Below are 21,526 nucleotides of genomic sequence, written 5' to 3'. Positions count from 1 at the left end.
ATTGAACAAACAAATAAAGCCTGTTTCATTCTCAGCATTGATAATTAGAGACTAGTGGCTTGATTGTAAGATTTATAAGCAAAACAGCATATTTACCTTCCAAGTTACTGGAACTAAAAGAAATCAAATAATACATGGACCCTATAGCACAAAACTGAAAACTAACAAACAAAAAAAGCCAGGAGGCAAAGCATAACATGAGACCTCTTAGGATGTTACATGTAAACGGGAACACCCAAAGAAGTAGGATGAGGAAGAAGCAGTAATGAGCAAATTCCACATCAGACTTGCCCCAAATCTGAGATACTATGTCAAGTGAAATGTACAATTTGTTTTAGATTCATCTGTGGACACTAATTCTTTTATGAAGGCAGTTTGAAGGATATTCTGAAAAATGATTTCATTCTCATGATTCAGTTTCTGAGGCCCCAGAGTCTACCAACAGAATATAACACCTTTTTTTTAAGGCTAGAAATTCTTTCTAGAGAGCCATTAGACATTTCCAATTTCATCATAAATCAATCACCCAAATTATTTTTGTTTCCTTTCAAATATATTTTACTGGTTTTATTTAGTTATCAACTACCAATGCCTTAGCTGAAGCAGTTTTTCATGCTGTTTCTCAAGATTAAGTGTGAAATAAGATAGCATTTTGGCATGGCCCAGATAAGTGTTGACAGCCCATATATTTGGAGTAATGGTTTCCTTGCTGAAGTTTCCACTAGTATGAAATAAGAAAATAAGAAAAATACAGTGAATTTCTAGAACAGTTAAGTATACTCATTTGTTTCTAATGCAATGGATTCTTTTTTATGTATTTATTTGTATTTTTATCTCTTTTAAAGTTTTATTTTATATTGGAGTATAGTTGATTAACAATGTTATGTTAGTTTCAGGTGTACAGCAAAGTGATTCAGCTTTTAGTTACATATATACTTGTAGGTACTCTTTTTCAAATTATTTTCACATTTAGTTTTTTACAGAATATTGAACAGAGTTCTCTGGGCTAAAGAGAGGTCCTTATTGGTTATCTACTTTAAATATAGCACTGTGTATATGTCAGTCCCAATATATCCCCTCCCTTCCACCTGTTAAACATAAGTTTGTTCTCTAATCTGTGAGTCTGTTTCTGTTCTGTAAATAAATTCACTTGTATCATTTTTTTTTTAAGATTCCACAATAAGTAGTAATATCTGATATTTGTCTTTCTCTGTCTGGCTTACTTAGTATGATAATCTCCAGGTCCATCCATGTTACTGCAAATGGCATCATTTCATTTTTTAATGGTTGAGTAATATTCCATTGTATATATGTACCACATCTTCTTTATCCATTCATGTCAATGAACATTTAGGTAACTTCCTTGTCTTGGCTATTGCAACAGTGTTACAATGAATACTGGGTTCATGCCAAAGCCTTTGACTGTGTGGATCACAATAAACTGTGGAAAATTCTGAAAGAGGGGGAATACCAGACCACCTGACCTGCCTCTTGAGAAACCTATGTGCAGGTCAGGAAGCAACAGTTGGAACTGGACATGGAACAACAGACTGGTTCCAAATAGGAAAAGGAGTACGTCAAGGCTGCATATTGTCACCCTGCTTATTTAACTTCTATGCAGAGTACATCATGAGAAACGCTGGGCTGGAAGAAGCACAAGCTGGAATCAAGATTGCCGTGAGAAATATCAATAACCTCAGATATGCGGATGACACCATCCTTATGGCAGAAAGTGAAGAGGAATTAAAAAGCTGCTTGATGAAAGTAAAAGAGGAGAGTGGAAAAGTTGGCTTAAAGCTCAATATTCAGAAAAATAAGATCATGACATCTGGTCCCATCACTTCATGGCAAATAGATGCAGAAACAATGGAAACAGTGTCAGACTTTATTTTTGGGGGCTCCAAAATCACTGCAGATGGTGATTGCAGCCATGACATTAAAAGACGCTTACTCCTTGGAAGAAAAGTTATGACCAACCTAGACAGCATATTCAAAAGCAGGGACATTACTTTGCTAACAAAGGTCCATCTAGTAAAGGCTATGCTTTTTCCAGTGGTCATGTGTGGATGTGAGAGTTGGACTGTGAAGAAAGCTGAGCACCGAAGAATTGATGCTTTTGAACTGTGGTGTTGGAGAAGACTCTTGCGTGTCCCTTGGACTGCAAGGAGATCCAACCAGTCCATTCCAAAGGAGATCAGTCCTGGGTGTTCTTTGGAAGGACTGATGCTGAAGCTGAAACTCCAGTACTTTGGCCACCTCATGCAAAGAGTTGACTCATTGGAAAAGACTCTGATGCTGGGAGGGATTGAGGGTAGGAGGAGAAGAGGATGACAGAGGATGAGATGGCTGGATGGCATCATCAACTCGATGGACATGCTGCTGCTAGGTCGCTTCAGTCGCATCCAACTCTGTGCGACCCCATAGACGGCAGCCTACTAGGCTCCTCTGTCCCTGGGATACTCCAGGCAAGAATACTGGAGTGGGTTGCCATTTCCTTCTCCAATGCATGAAAGTGAAAGGTGGAAGTGAAGTCACTCAGTCGTGCCCGACTCTTAGCGACCCCATGGACTGGAGCCTACCAGGCTCCTCCGTCCATGGGATTTTCCAGGCAAGACTACTGGAGTGGGGTGCCATTGCCTTCTCCCAATGGATATGAGTTTGAGTAAACTCCAGGAGTTCATGATGGACAGGGAGGCCTGGTGTGCTGCGATTCATGGGGTCTCAAAAAGTTGGACATGACTGAGCGACTGAACTGAACTGAACTGAACTGATCCATTTGAACCATGGTTTTCTCCAGATATACACCCAAGAGTGGGATTGCTGGATCCCACTGGGTTTTACTATTAAAGATTCCTTTGTTTTAGGAAATGAGTCACTAGTGGGTAACAGTTTTTAAAATATCCATATTGGCAAAATAGACTGTGTCTTTTAGTAACTCTGCTAGTTTACCTTCTTTTCTTTTAATATTTATTGTTACCTGAGGTCAGAGAGACTCCATTCATTTTTTACTTAAGCACCTGTTATCTATTGAGATCCTACTATGTGTCAAGCACTAGTTTAGGTGCTCAGAACATGTCAGGGAATTACAAAAGTGTTTATTCTCGGTAATCTTAAATACCACTGAAGGTGGAGTCAAGCTACAAGCAAATAAATATATAATATATGGAGTGAACATAAATTCAAAGAAAAAAGCAAAGCAAAGTAAGGAGACAGAGAGTGGTGAGTAAGTATCTAAATGGTAAGGGAACATAAGATATTTGAGTAAGTATCTAAATGGTAAGCAAACATTCCAGAACAGGGATTCAGTAGGGGGGTGCGGGTGGGGAGGGAGTTGTCTGCTTCATACATTTCAAGGAACACTGAGATGGCCTTTCAGCCTAGAAGTCAGTGAACAAGGAGGAGGTAAATGAGATAAGATTTACTGAATAGCTCATCTCTATTAATACAATGCCTTGCATATTTGTAATTCAATAAATTGTTTTCACATATGATAGAAAACCCAAATTATAAGAACTTTAAACTGTCAAGTAAAGAGGCAGTAGGACGACTGTACTAAGTAGGTTATATGGCAGATATTTTTCACAGTTTGAAGAAGCTAAATTTATAGTGCCAACACTTTGACAAAAATATATGTAAAACTTATGATAAAATAAAAATAAATGACTAAAAGCTATATTGGCTAAGATGTATTGAAGATAGCAATATTTTGAATTTTTGCCAACTCTTTTTGAGTGCATCAGTTTGAATCAGTTGCTTCTAGTTGAAAGAATAAAGATACAATTAATAGTCATTTTAGTGTTGGTAAGTCTATGTGAGCATATGTCCCAGAAGTTGAAAAAGTACATTGCTCTCTTGACTGTGTAACAAATTATTTAGCAATTCAGGCCAATTGTTCTCTCTTAGTGATAGTGAGGAGCACACATTGAGTGTCAGACAAAAGATCATTGAAGATAACTTTTGATGATACATGAGTGTGATGGTTTACTAATATAATCAGTATGTAATTTTTACCATATAACTGGGAAGGAATTCAAAGAATGAATGACACTGGTATACAAAATTCCTTCCATTTCTATCTATATAATTTCCCATCAATTATATCTATCAAAAATACCCAGAGAGATGATATGGGGAGAGAGGTGGAAGGGGGGTTCAGGATTGGGAACTCATGTACACCCGTGGCAGATTTATGTCAATGTATGGCAAAACCAATACAGTATTGTAAAGTAAAATTAAAAATAAATAAATAAAATAAAATTAAATTAAAAAACATGTAATAGGCATGGAATGTCTATTTCTAAATATTACTAGAAATCAGTAATGTTTATCCATAGTGAATAAGTTGCAAAAAGCAGCTCTACTCATAAGCTAATATTTCCAATAAAGTTTTACTTTTCTATATCTAATAATTATCAATATGTGTTTTATTTTGATTAATTGATTACTAATTATAATATACTAATTAAGAAGAAATATTTTAACACAAGTTTATGGATTTAATAAATTTTAAAACACCATTTTATATTATATATAGATTTTTATGCTCCAAAAGCAAGCTAGATTGAGTAACGAAATAATTTCAGATATAAAAAAAGACTGGGCTCAGATAAAATTCAGTAGAGAAAGTGGAATAGAAACACAGCTTCAAGCATAAAAGGAAATGATGTAAAATTTCTGGCTTTTAAAGAAGAGCTAAGAAATATCAATAACCTCAGATATGCAGATGACACCACCCTTATGGCAGAAAGTGAAGAGGAACTAAAGAGCCTCTTGATGAAAGTGAAAGAGGAGAGTAAAAAAGTTGGCCTAAAGCTCAACATTCAGAAAAATAAGATCATGGCATCTGGTCCCATCACTTCATGGCAAATAGATGGGGAAACAGTGGGAACAGTGTCAGACTTAATTTTGGGGGGCTCCAAAATCACTGCGTATGGTGATTGCAGCCATGACATTAAAAGACGTTTACTCCTTGGAAGGAAAGTTATGACCAACCTAGATAGCATATTCAAAAGCAGTGACATTACTTTGCTAACAAAAGTCCTTCTAGTCAAGGCTGTGGTTTTTCCAGTAGTCATGTATGGATGTGAGAGTTGGACTGTGAAGAAAGCTGAACACCAAAGAATTGATGCTTTTGAAGTGTGGTGTTGGAGAAGACTCTTGAGAGTCCCTTGGACTGCAAGGAGATCCAACCAGTCCATTCTAAAGTAGATCAGTCCTGGGTGTTCATTGGAAGGACTGATGCTGGAAGCTGAAACTCCAATACTTTGGCCACCTCATGCTAAGAGGTGACTCATTGGAAAAGACCCTGATGCTGGGAGGGATTAGGGGCAGGAGGAGAAGGGGACGACAGAGGATGAGATGGCTGGATGGCATCACTGACTCGATGGACATGAGTTTGAGTGAACCCCAGGAGTTGGTGATGGACAGGGAGGCCTGGCGTGCTGCAATTCATGGGGAGTCGGACACGACTGAGCGAGTAAACTGAACTGAACTGAATTCAAATATTTAATTAAAATGGGCAATGACGTTGATTCCTTTGGGGCATATTTAGAAGAAAGATTATAGCAGTTTTACTTACATTTCAATATTTACATATACAAGAAATTATATTGCTTGCAATTATTTAAGCTTATAATTAAAAAACTGTAGTTTTTAAGTTAAAAATGTGTAAATAGCTGCACAGTTTGCCAAAGTTCTTTCTGGTAATACAAGGGTTAAAAAAGTTGGAGGTCATTGTCCTGTGATATTTTCTGATATAGTTCTTATATAAACAGTTTCCAATTTCCCCCTGCCTCCCTTGCAGTAAAGAAGCTGAAATAAAATCAAATCCTAAGGAAACTCCAGCAGTTACAATAAAACTAAAAAGGATTTCCATTTCTTATCATTGACAGTGAAGTCAAGCAAGCTATGTGCTCTTGAATTCCTAGAATTCTCTAATTTGAAACAAAATGTTCTGAGGCTAAAGGTGAATAATATGTTTCTCACTTTTTAGAAAAAATATCATAATCAATAGACTTCTATTTTTTCCTCTCCTAAAATTGTATTAAAAGTTTAAGTGACACTGGTTTTTGTTTCTTAGTGATCTTTGCTATTGAATTACCTAACTTAGTATTATTTATTATACTATATGCATGCTAAGTTGCTTCAGTCATGTCTAACTCTTTGAAAGCCTAAGGACTATAGCCTGCCATGCTTCTCTGTCCATGGGATTCTACAGGCAAGTAGAATAGGGTGGGTTGCCATGACCTCCTCCAGAGGGTCTTCCTGACTAAAGGACTGAACTCATGTCTCTTACGTCTCCTGCATTGGAAGGTGGATTCTTTACCACTAGTGCCACTTGGGAAGCCCTATTATACTATATAATAGTATATAAATTATTTATTTATTATAGTATTTAATATATAAATATATCATTTATTATTTATGAATTTTTATTATTATTGAGTTAAAAGTAGAAAATGAAATAGAAAACATGAAAATAGTTCATACTTGATTTGATAATTCATCTTTCCTTTCAAAGTTTGTATACTAATGGTTGTTACTTTATATTGTGTGTGCATGTATCTTTTTTGGAGGGGGCTAAGAAAGTTTTTAATTTGTTTAAGAAAATTTAAATGTCAAGATTTCAAAGTGTGGTATAAAGATCATGGTGTTCTGAAAAGATCTTCATGAACTCTCTACCATCTGAACAAATCTGAGAACCATTAAGATGGATCATTGTAAATGATTAAATAATCTAAAGAAAACAGCTAGCTTTATTTAGGGTGTCAAAATGACTAAACTTTGTGCATATACACAATACATTTAATTTAGAACAATGCACATTTCTACATAAAATTATTATTCAATAAATGGAATTTCTCCAGAAGGACTTAGTCTCTAAATATGATTGTTATTTTCTTAAATAATTACAAAGACTACTGACAATGAAGTTCTGGATTTTCAAGGATCTCATTCAATAGTGATGTATAGAATTCCTATAATAGTGAAGAATTTTTAAACACAATTTCCACTCATTAGTTAAAAACCAGAACTAGCATTTATGTCCCCCCAGCATTTGCTTTTTGGTTCTGTAGCTTCCCAGGTGGTGCTAGTGGTAAAGAAGTCGCCTGCCAAAGCAGGACACATAAGAGACCAGGGTTCAACCCCTGGGTCAGGAAGATCCCCTGGAGAAGGGAATGGCAACTCACTCCAGTATTCTTGCCTGGAAAATTTCATGGGCTGAAAGCCATGGAGGGCTACAGTCTATAAGACCACAAAGAGTTGGAAGCAACTGAGCATATGAATCAATAGTTTTGCTTAAAACTTCATATCTATTGATAGGGGTTCTTACACACTAGCTTTTAGCATTAGCCTGTTTCTGGAAGCATCTCGTTTTCTACTACATTAGCTTGTCTTTGGAGTTGACTTCAATGTATCAACTGTATATAGCTTTATTTTGAAGATGAGGTGATTTGAAATCTCTTAAGAAAAAGTCTGCTTGTGGAATTTTGGGAAACAACCCAAGTGTTTCAGTTTTCACTTTCTCATGAATTCTGAAAGAATTGTCTCCTTATTTGAGTTATAGATGCACGTCCTTTTTTAAAAAAGCAAAAAAACAAACAAAAAATGACGTGTTAGATCAGAGATGGATTTCAACAAATCTTTCATTTCTCCCCAGCTTTCATTAATGCTAAGTTGTACATATGAGAAATTTTTTTAGGTATAACACACATTTGATGTCTCAGTCTGAAGAGCACAGCTTGATCACTTTTCTGCATGCATGTATATGCAGAGTGAGAATCTTTTTAACCCCTTGAAGGCATTCTTCCCATTCAGTATTGCAGCTCAAGGTAACCACCTTTATGCATTCTGTCACCATTGATTAGGTTTATTTGTTCTTGAACTTTATAAATGTTATCATGCAGTATGTCATCCACACGTCTGTTTTCTTTCAGCCTGCATAATTTCTGTACAGAGTATAGTTCATCTCTTTAAAGGCAAACATGAGACTAATAAATTAACATGAGAGAAGATGTTGTTTGTTTTTTCCTAAATGAAAAGGAATTAATGCCCTTGACAAAATTCTGGTGATCTATTACAGCCTAGCTCTGGAGGAATTCGTCTTAGGGTGTGATAGTTTGTGCTGGCTCTCCAGCTTCTAGGCATAGGGCAGGATGGAGCTGCCTGCCACCTGGTGGTTAGGTGGGGCCAGTGACTAGTTTTGGGAAATGAGTGTCATGTACAGAAATGACATGTGTCAGTTTTGAGTTGGAGCATTTAGTTGCTGCTGCCTGACTCTCTAGAGTGTTCTTGCTCTGTCTGCCCTCTTGACCAACATGTTCCAGACCGGGGTTGTTTCATTAGAGTCTTGAATGAAAATGGTGCAGAGCAAACCAACTGGTGGACACTTGTGTGAGAAAGAAAGAAACCTTTGTTGATTTAGGCCTCTGGAGTTTGGTGGTTCTTTGTTCCCAAAGAATAACATTCTATGCTGACAGTTTCTGAGAGTGAGAAGGAAATGTCCGGTAAGATCTTGGCTTATATTCCTGGCTGATAAAAGTTTCAGACGTGGTATTGGGACGTAAAAACAGCCCTTCAAGGGGTTCATGTCTCCTCCATTGCTTTTTGTACAATTTCTTAGCAGATAGCTTTTTTCAGTTCAGTTCTGTTCAGTCACTTAGTGTGTCTGACTCCTTGCAACCCCATAGACTACAGCATGCCAGGCCTCCTTGTCCGTCACCAACTTTCAGAGTTTACTCAAACTCATGTCCTTTGAGTCAGTGATGCCATCCAACCAGCTCATCCTCTGTCTTCTCTTTCTCCTCCTGCTTTCAGTCTTTCCTAGTATCAGGGTCTTTTCTAATGAGTCAGTTCTTCACATCAGTGGCCAAAGTATTGGAGTTTCAGCTTCAGCATCAGTCCTTCCAGTGAATATTGAGGACTGATTTCCTTCAGGATGGACTGGTTGCAGTCCAAGGGACTCTCAAAAGTCTTCTCCAACACCACAGTTCAAAAGCATCAATTCTTTGGCACTTAGCTTTCTTTATAGTCCAACTCTCACATCCATACATGACTACTGGAAAAACCATAGCCTTAACTAGACGGACCTTTGTGGACAAAGTAATGTCTGCTTTTTAATATGCTGTCTAGGTTGGTCATAACTTTTTGTCCAGGGAGCATGTGTCTTTTAATTTCATGGCTGCAGTCACCATCTGCAGTGATTTTGGAGCCCCAAAAAGTAAAGTCTGTCACTATTTCCACTGTTTCCCTATCTATTTCCCATGAAGTGATGGGACCAGATGCCATGATCTTAGTTTTCTGAATGTTGAGTTTTAAGCCAAAGTTTTCTCTCTCCTCTTTCACTTTCATCAAGAGGCTCTTCAGTTTCTCTTCACTTTCTGCCATAGGGGTGGTGTCATCTGCATATCTGAGGTTATTGATATTTCTCCCAGCAGTCTTGATTCCAGCTTGTGCTTCATCCAGCCCAGCATTTCTCATGATGTACTCTGCATATAAGTTAAATAAGCAGGATGACAATATACAGCCTTGATGTACTTCTTTCCCAATTTGGAACCAGTCTGTTGTTCCATGTCCAGTTCTAACTGTCACTTCCTAACCTGCATACAAATTTCTCAAGAGACAGGTCATGTGGCCTGGTATTCCCATATCTTTAAGAATCTTCCACAGTTTGTTGTGGTCCATGCAGTCAAAGGCTTTGGCATAGTCAATGAAGCAGAAGTAGATGTTTTAGCTATCACTTAATTCAAAATTCAGTGACATTCTTAGACTGGTTCTTCCATCAGCACTCTCCTCTGACTTGCCTTAAAAAGAACATCACCCAAGAAGAGAGGCTGAGATGACAGTTTGGGGAATGCTTGCTGGTAGACTGACTCATATTTTCTAAGTCCCCTCAGTGAGCTGTCCTTACTTTTCTCTAGAATACCATAGCCAGGCTGGTCTCCACATATTAGTTTCTGTATAGCACTGATATTTTTCAAGTGATTGAATGCTACAAATTTTTGAGTTTTATCACTGATGAGGGTAATTTTTCCTGCCATTCCATAAATTAAATCATTTGTTCGCTGGACATTTATGGAAAGCCATGTGCCAGGGACTAAGCCAAGGATTGTGGTTTCACCAGTGAATAAATTACAGACTGTGTCCTAAAGGATCTCACTTTCTGGGACAAAAGGTCAGAAGGTGTAAAAGGACAGTGAAATGTGATAAGGGCAATCAAGGCCATTTGTGGAGAAAGTGATTAACTCTATTTTTGTTAATTGTGATGGTATGGAGGTCAGGAAAAACATCAGAGTAGAAGGCTTTTTAACTAAATCCTGAAGTTATGAATAATTTTGTTAGGAAAATAAGAGTAAATAACTTTGACACAAGCTTCAGTATTGGCAATATAACACAACTCAATATCTCAAAATTTTCAAATTTTCAAAATTAAGTAGGATATAGACTACATATTACTCAAGGAAAGCATTACATTTATTGTAATATACTAACACATATTAAAAATTTAGAAATAGTAAAGATATATCTGGCCCTTCTCTGATGTTGTAGGCAGTGTGGGGTCACTTCCAAGGTGGTTCCCTCTGTTTAACTTCTTCTGTTTGCTGGTTTTTTAGGCTCAGTAGTTCAGTCGCGCTGTGGGGAGGGGGGGATGCTGCAAACAAATAGCACTGTCGTGTGTACACAGTGTCTCAGCCCCGCTGGACCTGTCCCTTCTCGCGGCGCCCAAAAATGGGCCAAAGAACTAAATAGACATTTCTCCAAAGAAGACATACGGATGGCTAACAAACACATGAAAAGATGCTCAACATCACTCATTATTAGAGAAATGCAAATCAAAACCACAATGAGGTACCACTTCACACCAGTCAGAATGGCTGTGATCCAAAAATCTGCAAGCAATAAATGCTGGAGAGGATGTGGAGAAAAGGGAACCCTCCTACACTGTTGGTGGGAATGCAAACTAGTACAACCACTATGGAGAACAGTGGGGAGATTCCTTAAAAAATTGCAAACAGAACTGCCTTATGACCCAGCAATCCCACTGCTAGGCATACACACCGAGGAAACCAGAATAGAAAGAGACACATGTACCCCAATGTTCATCGCAGCACTGTTTGTAATAGCCAGGACATGGAAACAACCTAGATGTCCATCAGCAGATGAATGGATAAGAAAGCTGTGGTACATATACACAATGGAGTATTACTCAGCCATTAAAAAGAATATATTTGAATCAGTTCTGATGAGATGGATGAAACTGGAGCCGATTATACAGAGTGAAGTAAGCCAGAAAGAAAAACACCAATACAGTATACTAACACATATATATGGAATTTAGAAAGATGGCAATGATGACCCTGTATGCAAGACAGCAAAAAAGACACAGATGTGTATAGCAGACTTTTGGACTCAGAGGGAGAAGAAGAGGGTGGGATGATTTAGGAGAATGGCATTGAAACATGTATACTATCATGTAAGAATCGAATCACCAGTCTATGTCCGATGCAGGATACAGCATGCTTGGGGCTGGTGCACGGGATGACCCAGAAGGATGTTGTGGGGAGGGAGATGGGAGGGGGGTTCATGTTTGGGATTGCGTGTACACCCGTGGTGGATTCATGTCGATGTATGGCAAAACCAATACAGTATTATAAAGTAAAATAAAGTAAAAATAAAAAGTTAATAAAATAAATAAATAAATAAAAATAAATAAAAATTTAGAATAAGTACTTATGATTATTGTCCATTTACTGAATTAAAATTAAAGCAAATTTATAATGTGTCAAGCTTTAATAAAATTTTTTTTAAAATTCTAGACAAATTTGGGGGTTCTATGTGCAATTTATTAAGATGTTAGAAATAATCATATTTAATAGATCTAATTAAATTTAAAGTTGTTTTTACTAAAAGTTCTTACCAAAATACCCAAAGTAATCAAAGGAAACTCCCAAAGTAACAACATTCAAATTAATATATGACAAATATTGTTTAATTGCTAAAGTTGAATTTAATGGTACAAAAATGTGTTTGGATATTTACTGTTTTGCTTGTGGTTAACTCGATTCCTTAAGTTTTGCTTATGGCAAACCACTTTCTAAGTCATTTTCATTAACACTGCTGTAATTTTTTCTTTTAAACAGTAAACTGTTTCAAAATATTTTTACATTATTTTAGCAACCCAATCATTTTTAATGGCTGTTCTCCAAATTATAATACTGAAAAAGGTTTAACAATCTATTAACAAAATATTCTCCATATTCTTATTACTACACTTAATGCTAATGAATGGTTTGTAAGTTGGTATCTATCCAGATATAATCAGTATACCTATTCTCAATATGTATATGGATTGAGTATCATAAGGTCAATCTTTTTGAGTAGTTTGCTTATGTTCCTATCTGTTTTCTCATCACTCAGTTCTCCTTTGCTGAATTCTACTCATCACTGTTTGAAATATTCTGAAAACAGTGTGTTTATACTTATCATTTCATTTATAAAATACCCCTTAACACCTCAAGGTCACCTATGCTTTTTACTCACTAACCTGAGATAATTACAGTAACACATTATTCTGTTACATTTGTTGATTCATCACAGAAAATCAAGTCTAGAATTATTAAATAGTAAACAAAACTTCCTCAGTGAAAATGTCTTTCAATTATAAATTACCACTCCAATAGAAGTGTAGTTTTCATATCTGGGAACATATTTTAGTATGAGTGAAAGGTCAGCTGTGGAGTGTTTATTTTCATTTTCACATGAGGACAATGTCTACTACTAAAGACTTCTTGGGGCTAAAATTCCAATCGTGTAAATTAGTATTTTGTCAGTCTGCTAGCTTTATCCCTTTGTACTTCATTGCTAAATAACCAAAGAAATAGATCAGGTAACCTTGAGAGTAAGGTATAAACCTGCTTGGCTTTTCTTTAATTATGTTAGAAAATCACATAGTGAACAAAATAATCATGGTTATAGTTTAGTTAGCATATCACATTTGCTAGAAAATTTACCTGTATTATTTTATTTAACTTTCACTTCACTTATGATGGTCACATTCCAGTTTGACATCTTGCTAGGTATTGTATGTTTGGAAATATCTAACAAAGCTTAGGAGTACTGGTTGACCCACATAGAGGATGCTGTAGTCCTACCAGGCTCCCTTTCAGGACTGTGTGTATATGTTTATACTGTGCGGATTACTGAGGACAATGTCTTCATTGGAGTGAACAGAGCGGTGAGACATCCCAGGGCAGGGTATACAGCAGAGCAGAGGAAAATATTCTGAGATAATACACCTGAATTTAAGTTACTTTCTGTCCTGTCTCACTTTCCCTGTCTTCCTAACACTATTTTTCAGGTATTGACTAACCAAGAAAGAATAGTTCCCATTCAAAACCAAGTAACAATCCAAAATTAACTAGGATGTGAAACCAATATTGTAAATAGGAGAGTCAAATATTTTTTCTTTATGAAGTTTTTCCCCTTTTTAGGGGCAGGTAAAACAGTGGAAACAGTGTCAGACTTTATTTTTTGCAGCTCCAAAAATCACTGCAGATGGTGACAGCAGCCATGACATTAAAAGACTCTTACTCCTTGGAAGGAAAGTTATGACCAACCTAGACAGCATATTCAAAAGCAGAGACATTACTTTGCCAACAAAGATCCATCTAGTCAAGGCTATGGTTTTTCCAGTGGTCATGTATGGATGTGAGAGTTGGGCTGTGAAGAAAGCTGGGCACTGAAGAATTGATGCTTTTGAACTGAGGTGTTGAAGTAGACTCTTGAGAGTCCCTTGGACTGCAAGGAGATCCAACCAGTCCATTCTAAAGGAGATCAGCCCTGGGTGTTCTTTGGAAGGAATGATGCTAAAGCTGAAACTCCAGTACTTTGGCCACCTCATGCGAAGAGTTGACTCATTGGAAAAGAGTCTGATGCTGGGAGGGATTGGAGGCAGGAAGAGAAGGGTATGACAGAGGATGAGATGGCTGGATGGCATCACTGACTCGATGGACATGGGTTTGAGTAAACTCTGGGAGTTGGTGATGGACAGGGAGGCCTGGCGTGCTGCGGTTCATGGGGTCACAAAGAGTGGGACATGACTGAGCGAGTGAACTGAACTGAACTGAAACCTTTCCTGAGAACTCAAGCCAACTATTGGCCAGAGAAATGTCACAGGTCCACCTTTACACATAAGGAAAACTGAGAAGTCAAACCTCCACTGTGATGGAAGGCAAGGAAGAAGCAAGTGAGAACAAGTTCCTGTCTGCCACTCAAATCCAAACAAGACATGGCTGGATTGAGTTCCAGCTCTGCCATTTACTAACTTTGTGACATTGGACCAGTTATTTAACCTCATTGTCTCAGTTTCTCCATCTTTAAGGATAATGATATTATTAGTATGTATACTTCAGAGGTAGTCATCAAGATTAAACTTATAATTGCATAGGCAGCACTTAAAACAGTACCTGACATATAGTTAGGTGTTAATGGTTATTGTTATCTGTGCACTAAGGAACTATTTGGCACTAAAATATTGTAATTCCATAAAAGATTATTTGATAATATAAGATAGGATTTACAAGAATTACAAATGATTTAGCTTTGCAGTTAGATCATCTGCTTAGAAAATATTAAAATGCTCACTTTTCATAGAGAAAAACCAATGCCAGTAAATAGTTTTAGTGGCTTAAAAGTGTTTTTATTAGAAAAGAAATATGACTTGTGTAGTTGGATGAACTCTTGAGCAAGGAGACTAGTGAACATTGAATGATTATAAGCCTATAACTTTAAAAACATCTGGAAAGAATCTCTTAAGGGAGTTGTTCTACCTTATTTTCCTTCAAGTTTGTAAACTGTATTTAAGTTTTCCTAAGCAAGCAGCAGTGTGTCCTGAGGGGAATTGTCACAGCTCCCTTCCCCATCAGCCAAAGTTAACTTACCATGAACTGCAAATTTATGAAGACTCTCTTTGTTCCATTACTTAAATCTAAGCTTTATTCTGAAGAAACTAGTCAGATAATAAATAGGAACGCAAGTTATTCTGGATGAAAACTTTTTACTAATGATTGAAATGAAAGCTCATGTCTGGGTTAAAAATTTGTCTTTCAAAGTGCTTGTGATTCACTGAAAGAGAAGATAATTCACACACAACACACACACACACACACACACACAAATACAGCAGTTACAGTCTCAAGTGAAAATAGGGGAATATTGGTAGCCATGTTTTCAGAAGAAGAGATTACATGCTTTAAGGTCCTAAAGAGATGGCATTTGAGTGTGTCATTAATGGATAAGCTGATTTCATACAGGTACCATTGGGAAAAAGTGTATTTATGTCAGAGGGAAAGAAGGAGCAGGCACAGGGGAAGGAAATTAGAACACAGGTATTTCATGAGACATGGGGAACAGATTAGGGTTATGAACAAGTTATGATCAGTCCTTCTCTTAGGGAGCTTACCTTTCAATAGCAAAGATATAAAGTAAGTAATAGTACAACTAACAACAAAAACAGAATGAGGGTTGTGAAGTAAATTGAGTGATGGAAAAGATGGTGACTGGGAACAGGTCCAAGCTGGTGCAGAAGTGGAAATTGCTGTTTTATATAGGTTTGCCATCACATCAGCCTTTCTGAGAAGGTGACATATGAGAAAAGACCTGAAAGAACTGGAAGCTGATTATCTGGACCTCCCAGGAAAGAAGGGAAGAGCAAGTGTAAATACTTCATAATGAGAAAAGCAGGAATACCTGTGGTGCTGGAACACAGTGAAGCATCGTAGAAGATGAGTTTAGAGAGGGAGGCTGGATCCAGATTACCGAGGGCCAAGTGACCCAAGGTCAGAGTTTAGATTTTCTTGAAAGTGTAATGTGAAACTGCAGAAGAATTTAAAGAAGAAAGCAATATGATCTGATTTACATTAGTAATAATAATAAAAATCACCTTGTCTTCCAGTATAACACATAGTGAAGCAAACAAAAAGACAGCCCTCAGAATGGGAGAAAATATTTGCAAACAAAGAAATGAACAAGTGATTAATCTCCAAAATATACAAATAGCACGTGTAGTTCAATATTTAAAAAGAAAAAAATCAAAAAATGAGTGGAAGTTCTATTTGCAATTTTTTAAGGAATCTCCACACTGTTCTCCATAGTGGCTGTACTAGTTTGCATTCCCACCAACAGTGTAGGAGGGTTCCCTTTTCTCCACATCCTCTCCAGCATTTATTGCTTGCAGATTTTTGGATCGCAGCCATTCTGACTGGTGTGAAGTGGTACCTCATTGTGGTTTTGATTTGCATTTCAATGAGTGATGAGTGATGTTGAGCATCTTTTCATGTGTTTGTTAGCCATTCGTATGTCTTCTTTGGAGAAATGTCTATTTAGTTCTTTGGCCCATTTTTTGATTGGGTCATTTATTTTTCTGGTATTGAGCTGCATAAGTTGCTTGTATATTTTTGAGATTAGTTGTTTGTCAGTTGCTTCATTGCTATTATTTTCTCCCATTCAGAAGGCTGTCTTTTCACCTTGCTGATATTTTCCTTTGTTGTGCAGAAGCTTTTAATTTTAATTAGATCCCATTTGTTTATTTTTGCTTTTATTTCCAGAATTCTGGGAGGTGGATCATAGAAGATCCTGCTGTGATTTATGTCAGAGAGTGTTTTGCCTATGTTCTCCTCTAGGAGTTTTATAGTTTCTGATCTTACATTTAGATCTTTAATCCATTTTGAGTTTATTTTTGTGTGCGGTGTTAGAAAGTGATCTAGTTTCATTCTTTTACAAGTGGTTGACCAGTTTTCCCAGCACCACTTGTTAAAGAGATTGTCTTTACTCCATTGTATATTCTTGCCTCCTTTGTCAAAGATAAGGTGTCCATATGTGTGTGGATTTATCTCTGGGCTTTCTATTTTGTTCCATTGATCTATATGTCTATCTTTGTGCCAGTACCATACTGTCTTGATGACTGTGGCTTTGTAGTAGAGCCTGAAGTCAGGCAGGTTGATTCCTCCAGTTCCATTCTTCTTTCTCAAGATTGCTTTGGCTATTCGAGGATTTTTGTATTTCCATACAAATCTTGAAATTATTTGTTCTAGTTCTGTGAAAAATGTGGCTGGTAGCTTGATAGGGATTGCATTGAATTTGTAAATTGCTTTGGGTAGTATACTCATTTTCACTATATTGATTCTTCTGATCCATGAACATGGTATATTTCTCCATCTATTAGTGTCCTCTTTGATTTCTTTCACCAGTGTTTTATAGTTTTCTATATATAGGTCTTTAGTTTCTTTAGGTAGATATATTCCTAAGTATTTTATTCTTTTCGTTGCAATGGTGAATGGAATTGTTTCCTTAATTTCTTTTTCTACTTTCTCATTATTCGTGTATAGGAATGCAAGGGATTTCTGTGTGTTGATTTTATATCCTGCACCTAAAAAATTGCAAATAGAACTACCTTATGACCCAGCAATCCCACTGCTGGGCATACACACCAAGGAAACCAGAATGGAAAGAGACACATGTACCCCAATGTTCATCGCAGCACTGTTTATAATAGCCAGGACATGGAAACAACCTAGATGTCCATCAGCAGATGAATGGATAAGGAAGCTGTGGTACATATACACAATGGAGTATTATTCAGCCATTTAAAAGAATTCATTTGAATCAGTTCTGATGAGATGGATGAAACTGAAGCCGATTATACAGAGTGAAGTAAGCCAGAAAGAAAAACACCAATACAGTATACTAACACATATATATGGAATTTAGGAAGATGGCAATGACGACCCTGTATGCAAGTCAGGAAAAAAGACACAGATGTGTATAACGGACTTTTGGACTCAGAGGGAGAGGGAGAGGGTGGGATGATTTGGGAGAATGGCATTCTAACATGTATACTATCATGTAAGAATTGAATCGCCAGTCTATGTCCGATGCAGGATACAGCATGCTTGGGGCTGGTGCATGGGGATGACCCAGAGAGATGTTATGGGGAGGGAGGTGGGAGGGGGGTTCATGTTTGGGAACGCATGTAAGAATTAAAGATTTTAAAATTTTAAAAATAAAAAACTTATTTAAAAAATGAGTGGAAGATCTAAGTAGGCAATTTGCCAAAGACATACAGATGTCTGAAAAACACATGAAAAGATGTTCAACATCACTAATGATTCAGTTTAGTTCAGTTGAGTCACTCAGTCGTGTCTGACTCTTTGCAACCCCATGAATTGCAGCATGCCAGGCCTCCCTGTCCATCACCAACTCCCAGAATTCACTCAGACTCATGTCCATCAAGTTGGTGATGCCATCCAGCCATCTTATCCTCAGTCGTCCCCTTCTCCTCAGTCATCCCCTTCTCCTCCTGCCCCCAATCCCTTCCAGCATCAGTCTTTTCCAATGAGTCAACTCTTCACATGAGGTGGCCAAAACATTGGAGTTTCAGCTTCAGCATCAATCCTTCCAATGAATACCCAGGGCTGATCTCCTTTAAGATGGACTGGTTGGATCTCCTAGAGTCTCCAAAGGACTCTCAAGAGTCTTCTCCACCACCACAGTTCAAAAGCATCAATTCTTCGGCACTCAGCTTTCTTCACAGTCCAACTCTCACATCAATACATGACCACTGGAAAAACCATAGCCTTGACCAGACAGACCTTTGTTGGCAAAGTAATGTCTCTGCTTTAGAATATGCTATCTAGGTTGGTCATAACTTTCCTTCCAAGAAGTAAGCATCTTTTAATGTCATGGCTGCAATCACCATCTGCAGTAATTTTGGAGCCCCCCAAAATAAAATCTGACACTGTTTCCACTGTTTCCCCATCTATTTGCGATGAAGTGATGGGACCAGATGCCATGATCTTAGTTTTCTGAATGTTGAGCTTTAAGCCAACATTTTCACACTCCTCTTTACTTTCATCAAGAGGGCTTTTAGTTTCTCTTCACTTTCTGCCACAAGGTTGGTGTCATCTGCATATCTGAGGTTATTGATATTGCTCCTGGCAATCTTGATTCCAGCTTGTGCTTCTTCCAGCCCAGCATTTCTCACTAATGATTAGAGAAATGAAAAACTACAAGGTTATCATCTCACACCAGTCAGAATAGCCATTATCAAACAATCTACAAGCAATAAATACTGGATAGATGTAGCGATTAGGGAACCCTTTTACACTGTTGTTGGGAATGTAAATTGTTGTAGCCACTATAAAGAACAGCATGGGGTTTCCTTAAAAAACTAAAAATAGAGCTACCTTATTATCCTGAAGACCTACTCCTGGGCATTGATTTTTGTGTGTATACTCCCGGGCATACATCTGGAGAAAATCATAATTCAAAAGCATTCATGCACCCCAATGTTCATGGCAGCACTATTTACAATAGCCAGGACATGGAAGCTATCTGAATGTCTATTGACAGAAGATTGGTTAAAAAAGATGTGCTACAAATACAAATGGAATATTACTCAGCTTTATAAAGGAACAAAGTAATGCCATTTGCAGCAACATGGGTGGACCTAGAGATTGTCATACTAAGTGAAGTAAGTTAGAGAAAGACAAATATCACATGATATCGCTTATATGTGGAATCTAAAGAGAGTACAAATGAACTTACCTACAAAATAGAAATAGAGATACAGATATAGAAAATAACTTATGGTAACCAAGGGGAAAGGAGATGGAGGGACAAATTGGGAAATGGGATTGACATATACACATTACTATATAAAAAATTTAAAGAGGAAAGCAGCACTGGTGTTGGAGAAGACTCTTGAGAATCCCTTGGACTGCAAAGAGATCAAACCAGTCAATCCTAAAGGAAATCAACTCTGAATATTCATTGGAAGAACCAATGATGAAGCTGAAGCTCCAATACTTTTGCCATCTGATGCGAACAGCTGACTCATTGGAAGAGATCCTGATTCTGGGAAAGACTGATGGCAGGAGGAAAGGGGGATGACAGAGGACAAGATCATTGGATAGCATCACCAGCTCAATGGACATGAATTTGAGCAAGCTCCAGGAGATGGTGAAGGACAGGGAAGCCTGGCATGCTATAGTCCATGGGGCAGCAAAGAGTTGGACACAACTGAGTGACTGAACAATGACAATATATAAAACAGATAACTAGCAAGGACCTACTGTATAGGATAGGGAACTCTTTTTAGCATTCTGTAATGAGTATTTTCCCTTTATGGGAAAAAAAAATCTAAATAAGAGTGAATATATATCTGTGTGTAACTGATTCTCTTTGCTTTACAGCTGAAACTAACAGAGCATTGTAAATCAACTATACTCTAAAAATTTTTTTCAAAAAAGAATGGTTCAAGAGATAGTGCTGCATTGGTCTAGAGCAGATCTAGTTTCTATATGTTACAGGAACTGACTCCAAATGATCTGATTTGGCACCCAGCTGTGCCAGGTGTTAACCGTTTAGTTTCTATATCACAGGCAGTCATAGGAGGTCACAGAGGAGGGCTCAAAGTGGTTGGCAAGGACCACTGGCAGGCTCAGTGTAATGGCTGATGCACCAGCTGGTCAGAAGTGGTTCAATATTTTAATGACCAGTGCAGTTGTACGTGTGCATCCTGGCTGTCTCAGTCTTGGTCTTAGGATGAAGGTTATGGAGATGGTGAGGAGTGGTTAGACTCATGATTTATTTTGAAGATAGAGACTGTAAAATAGGCATGCTGATAAATGTTACAAATAGAATCTATATCTTGTAAGTGTGATAAGACTTGGTGCTAAACATTTGTTATAAATTCATCTAAAATATATTGTTTTGCTTTACACTCTCAGAAAAAAATAGTTTTCCTTTGCTGAGCTGAATGTTTTACAGGGCTTCAAGGTTATTCTCTTTGAATAATCATGTAGGGATAAAGATACATGATACTGGGAAGAATAGCATTGCATCAGGATAGCAACATCATTTTAACTAAATCTTGGTTATTGACTCAATTTCTTCTGATTAATTTTTTTTCTTTATGTCAAATAGGAAGGAACTTTATTTACTGAAGATACTAGCTAATGATTGTTTGATTAAAAGATAGAATGTGAACTCTTGAATCTAAAGAACATTTAAAATGGTAGTACTAGTCTTCCTGTATTTCATAACTTTTAGTAAACCACTATTTCTTTAGGATTCTGTTGCCCTTCTTTGATTTAGTGCACATTTTCACATCACAAACCACACAGCACCAGAGTGTATACCAGACCTTGGCAATGAGTTAAAGGATATAAATCAATCTGTAAGTAGAACTGAAAAGCTTCAGAGCTTTATAAAGACACTATTTTCCAACCTGGGCACATTTAAAGGCACTTTTTTTTGAAAAGCACTTTTAAACAAACTCTCTTCCTTCACACTTTCCCCCCATTTTAATTTTAACACTTTAGTCATTGATTTCCTTGGCAATATTAAATCATGAAAGCAGGATACCTAGCCATGATAAGTAATTCCATCTTAAATTAGTCACAAAATTCCCCTTGCTTGAGATATTGAAAGAACTCTAACCAGTCAGAAGCAGACCTTGTTTACTAAG

This window comes from Ovis aries, chromosome 16 (genome assembly GCF_016772045.2).
Source record: "Ovis aries strain OAR_USU_Benz2616 breed Rambouillet chromosome 16, ARS-UI_Ramb_v3.0, whole genome shotgun sequence".
Classification (NCBI taxonomy): Eukaryota; Metazoa; Chordata; class Mammalia; order Artiodactyla; family Bovidae; genus Ovis; species Ovis aries.
The sequence above is the reverse complement of the archived record's forward strand: the minus strand, read 5'-3'. Positions refer to the sequence as shown.